This window comes from Echeneis naucrates, chromosome 19, assembly GCF_900963305.1.
Source record: "Echeneis naucrates chromosome 19, fEcheNa1.1, whole genome shotgun sequence".
Taxonomy (NCBI): Eukaryota; Metazoa; Chordata; class Actinopteri; order Carangiformes; family Echeneidae; genus Echeneis; species Echeneis naucrates.
Genome location: NC_042529.1, coordinates 6,908,519 through 6,914,326, shown reverse-complemented (window position 1 = coordinate 6,914,326; position 5,808 = coordinate 6,908,519).

Below are 5,808 nucleotides of genomic sequence, written 5' to 3'. Positions count from 1 at the left end.
AAGTGTCTTGAGCAAGTCTCTGGACTCCTGCGCAGCAAATGGGATCTCACTTCAACGCAAACTGTCGTTGTGCGCCTGCAGCTAACGCAGAGCGACAGCTAGGTGCTCACTGAAAGGTTGGTGTCTGCTCTTTGTGTCGGCACCCATACTTGTGATGGCCATCTTAACCGTCTTCAGTGAACATGGGCAGCCTATGCATTATCACTGGATTTTCTTGTGCGTCGCTGCTGCTTTGATATCGACTGATTGACTCCTCACTGGCATTTTCAAAAAAGAAAAAAAAAAAGAGAGAGGAAACTTCAAGTCCTGTTCATCTTTCAAGTCTTGTTCATCTGCTTAAAGAGCATTTCATGGTCAAAAATTGTATTCAAGCGCCTCTTGTTCTGGAGGCAGCCACTAATAGAGTCAGTTTGAAAGCTGTTTGGAGTGTGTTTAATGAACACTGGTACACAGTCAGATCCATCAGCGCTGGCTCTCTGGCGGTGACAACCAGATCCTGTAATGTCAGTGTTTGGAGATAATGCTACAAATTAAACAAGCACATCTGTGCCATTGTGCCCACGAGGGAATATACATTACAGTTCACGAAACAATGAAATACAACTCCATCCTAACATGTGACCAGATAGATAGCTGCGATAAGAAGCACTAAATGGGATTCTAATGTGAAAAAAGCCGGGGTCTGTTTCTACTCCTTAATCACAGAGCCCGGTGACAGACCAAAGAGGATGCTTTCACCGTCAGACAAAGAAAGAGAGAGGGGCTGCATCTGTGGTGGCTAGTGGAGGAGGGGGGCGGGGGGGGGGCACTGCAGCCCCACCACCCTCTGTCCCCTCCACCCCTCCTTTTTTTTCAACTAAAGGAAGACATCATTATGAGTAAATGACATGAGGCGGTTGGTTCTGTTCCACTTCTGGCCCCCCAAGGACGCTCTTGCCCCACTGTGTAGCCTGCTCCCATCCTGCTTTGCTGCTGGCCACAGGCCTTCAGAAGCCCAGTCTCGGGCTGCAACTCAAAGAGATGGACGCTCGCACATTATTGATTGGACACTCGATAAAAGGTCATGGGGGCCCTCCTCTGCTGTGGGGTCCAGCGCTGTGAATAAGCCCCTCTCCATTCAGCCACACACACACACACACACACACAGCACTGTCCCCTGCATCAGCCACCTGGGGGATAAGCAAAGCTTGCAAACAAGCTAATCACTTTCTCTCTTTTTCTCACACACACAGACACACACACAACAGTTCCTGAGTGGCTAACAAATGTCAGAATGGCTTGTATGGGATTTTTAAGAAAATTATTTATTAATTGAACTGGTTAATTAGGTCCCTGAGGCTTGCACGCTAATTGAGAGCCACAGAGCTGGCGAGGCAAGAAAGCCAAAACAAAAGCGATGGCTCAAACAAATAGACAAGCACTTGAGAACTACTAACTCTCAGGCTGGGCGCGCGCACACACATGCAAAATATACACACTGTCACCCATAAATTAACCAAAAAATAAACAAACAACTGTTTACATTTTTTTTTTCTCTTCTTCTTGGGCTTCCCCTTTCCCTCACATAATTTTGTGACCTGCCAAATGTTCTCCTCTTCTTGATGTTCCAGCGATGGAGAGAGACGCGCAGGCACTGAAATCTGCCACATTGCACAAAGCATCTGTCTCCACACAGCACCCTGCATTCATTAAGTTTGTACCAATTAGCAGCCACAGCTTATAGCACAAACATCCATTTGTGCCTCCCACTTTGAAAAATCTTCCTAAAGTGAGTGTGTCCCTCAATATGCCCTTGTGTCACCCAACTTTATCTTCACAAAGTCTCTTTTTCTTGCATAATTAGGACAAGAAATGGAATTCTTCTCTATCTTCTCTCAGGCTCTGTCTTTGTCCCTTTTTACATCGAGCTCAAGTGCACCTTGAGAGCGGCTGCGCTTTTGTCAAGAAATCACACCAAGGTTGTCTGAAAGACTTATGAGATGGAGTCATAGGCGGAGGTTGGTTCAGGGACCAGAACACAGAGAGAGACGTGCTGACACTTCGACAGTTACACCTGTTTCAACAATTATCCTGCTCTCTGATAAGAGCTGAGCACCTTAGATGTTTGCTTCGTAGAGTTAACTGAAAGTTTTTATTGGTGCCAAAGTCTTGTGTATTCTAACTTCCAAGCCCCAGTCTCATAGCATTTGAAGGTTGGGTTATAGCGAGGGGAAAAAAGAAAACTAGCTGATGCTGAATATTATAAATAGATCTGTACACCTTTTTGTATTTTAATTTAAAGTGCAACATAGGAACATAAGAGTTTGATCTTTGGTGCAGACTTTAAAAGACACTGGAGCTTAATTGGTAACCTCGCTACAGTATTGATTTTCAATGTCAAGTGATGGATGATTTAGTGACTTCCAATCTGACAGCGAATGTCTGGGTTTTACTGAGTTTTGCGGGACATATATTTCAAATTTCAAATGATTAAAACATGTTGAGATTTATTTGGGAACACATATTTTTTTTTCAAATCCCAAAAAACCAATATACTATGCATATAAAATACTTTTTCGCTCATCTCATCATGTGTAAAGGACAGTTTGACAAAGGTTAGCATGTTCCTAATGTGAAATTTCGCAGAGGCGTCCACATTGTAATTCTAGCATGTTGCAATCTCCATAAAAGGTCAGTGTTTGATATCAGGGGTAATTTTGAAGGCCTTTAAAACAGCCCTCTTTAACATTCATAAGCATACATGACCCCAGCAGCTAGAGCACTATCACATTATGATTACCCGCTTAACACTATCGTGTTTTGAAACTCCCACCCCCCCCGTTTCCCTCTCCCTCATCCCCCTCTCCAAGTAAACTCTGCCTCTGACCCGCATTCCCTCACTCTGGAGGAATCGCTTGTGCTCTGTCTCGGAAGGGAGAGCCAGATGATGGGGCACCAGGGTCAGCTACTATTGAGCGATGCTTCAAATAAATGTATGAATAAATTACTTGATAAATGAACGGTTGGACTGAAATCACAGGAGAAAACCTCAGATTTGAACTTCAGCGAGGAGTTGTACAAGAAAATGAAGAGAGAGAAAACAATCTGAAATCTCAGTTTGGAGTATTACAACTTAAAATTTCTATCAGAAAATCACGCTTTGGACTGATCAATGAAACGGTCAACTGAAATTTCTACACTAGCTCTGAGATTGAAGCAGACTGATTTGTGCAGAAACGGTGAAAAAAAAAAAAAAAATCCTAAAATTGTTCTCTTTCGTCAGTTTGATCAAATGACGTTGAAATAGAGGAGAAAAATACTGCAACATTATTCAGGCAATATTTAGTTGGTTAGACTTAGAAAATACACACAATAAAGCCCAAGTCAATTCTTCAAGAACAAGTCCAACTTTTGTACTAAATGTCATAAATGTTTTCTTTAAAATCCTGTGGCTTATGAATTTGATTTCAGTGTGCAAGTATAGGAGCTGAAGTTGTGGGCAACATTAAAGCGCTATATTGCTTCTAAATATGAAGGAAAACCCGCCATCAAAAGTCAGCTGTGGTGTTTCTGGATTTTAATGTACCCGCAGACAGAACAAAAGTGTTGCATGTTACATATTAATGCGTGCTCGGCCCAGCGCTGCCTGCTGCATGTGTTAATCATGAATGGATCAGCATGTTGTGACTTTAGCTGGTGCTCATTGTCATTCACCATAAATCATAAGGTCCAGTGGAAATTTTCACAGAACACGTGATCCCATAAATTGTCAACCAAGTTCAAGTTGCAGAGAATTTTACAAGTTAACAAACCATCGCGGGCCTAATCTATATAACAGTGTCGTCAGGAACCTAAATAATGTGCAGGGAGAGGCCAAGAATAATGTTTTGGAAAGAAGAAAACAGCAGTGGGAAATTGCCGGGGGCGACATGGACCACTCTGCTAGCCAAACAATTACCATAAGTTCAGAAGTGCACCATCCTATTTTGCATCATTTACAGCTGTCAGTTCGTAATTGTCTTTCTTTTATAGTTTTTTTTGTGATCTCATCTCTTGCTTTGTGACATACTGAGATTTGGAAATAAAAATATATGTTAAACTCTACTGGAAAATGTATTTGAATTCAAGGGTTTAGATCAGATTAGATTCAAGGGTTAGCCTTTAATTACCTCTGGGAGTTTTTATTCTCTATCTTATTTGGACACGTCAGACGTGCACGTCAGCACATTTGCTTTTGACTCTTCAAAAAGCAGCAGCAAAGAGTTTTTGAACAAATCTCACTCTAGCTGGTAACAATGGAGCCTCTATGTGAAGCCGCCATCGGTGACCTGGTCCCAGGCTGTAGATAAACCGATATCAAACCCAGCTTCAGTTTGTCTGTGTAAGTCCATTACATTCTTTTCGTGCATATTTGAAAAATATTTCACTTCCTGGAATGAGGCCATTGCAGTGGTCCATGAAACGTATTTGTGTTTTTCCTGTACAGACCAGATAATCTCTTTAAACAAATGGTTAAAATAAGATTTTTGTGATGAACGTGTCGATTTTTTTTTTTTTTTTTCCCCCCACCGTGTATTGATCATGTTTTCACAGACCCGGATCGTTAAGATCAAAAATGCTTCAATTCCATGTTTAGATTTTTCAATTTCAAACATAGGCCATAAATATCTATTGTGTTTGAGTGCAACGTTAGCCAGCAGTGTCATCCATCGTTCTGTCCACGCACAAAAGGTCTAGAGTGACTGCTGTGATGGTGGCTCTGCCTCATCTTTAGCTGATGAAAATCCCCTCCACACAGCAAGGCCCTGCTGTCCCAATCCCCCTCAGACTGGCACCGATCGATCGCTGGTTGTTATTGACACGACACCTGCCGAGCCGGGCTTTAAGCTATCGAAAACCGATGAGGCAGATCAAAAATAGGACGTTGGCTTTCATGTTTGTAAACAGTATCGATTTGCATAATAACCTTAAAAATTAGTTCCCCGGATTAGGCAAGGACAAACCTGTTTCAGCGTTTGTTATGAGGCTCGCAGCATATGCCTAATTAGAGAAAAAAAGGCCGAGGCTGTGATCGGCTGGAAAAACAGGCTGTGATCGGCTTGACAAGTCGGTGCATCGCTGTCAACACCTTTTGGTTTGCCACTGTTAATGAAAGCCATTTTCCATTAAATAATAAAATAACAGCACACCTCTAGACTTCACGGCAGACAAAAGCGCTGATGCGTCACTTTTATACAGATGCAAATTATTGCTGTGTGTCACAATCATTTATTCATGAGGGGGCCTTCTATCTCTTGGCGGGTTTACCTGCGCCTTGGATGTGCACTTTTCCTCCGTCGTGCCACGGTGCTGAGAGAGATGTCAGCCTCCAGGAGTGACGAGGAGACAGATGTACTAAAGAAACAACACAAGCACCACTCGCTTTGCCAGACAGGTCCAGTTTAAAAGCACTGAATTATGTATCTGAGCAGCTCACACAATCACAGAAGGACTTGTCAGCGCCGAATGTCTCCATTTCCATCTCTCAGACAAATCCTGACCTTGTTGGCTTCCAAGGAGCATTGATTAGTTGCAAATGCCTCCAGATGTTCAACTAATGCCAATTATAATGGCATTTACAGAGAGGTCGTTAACTGCTTGCACCATCAACTTCATGCCGGTATCTTTAATGAACGCATAGTGCCTGAAATTAAACCTGCAATTCTGTAATTCCTGTGTATTTTAATATTTTTACAATCCAGCGCTGTAGCGCACAGGCATCACAACAAAAGATGCTGCAAGGCAAAGATGAAGGAGCCTTCCATTTCAACTCCCAGTTGTGGACATTTT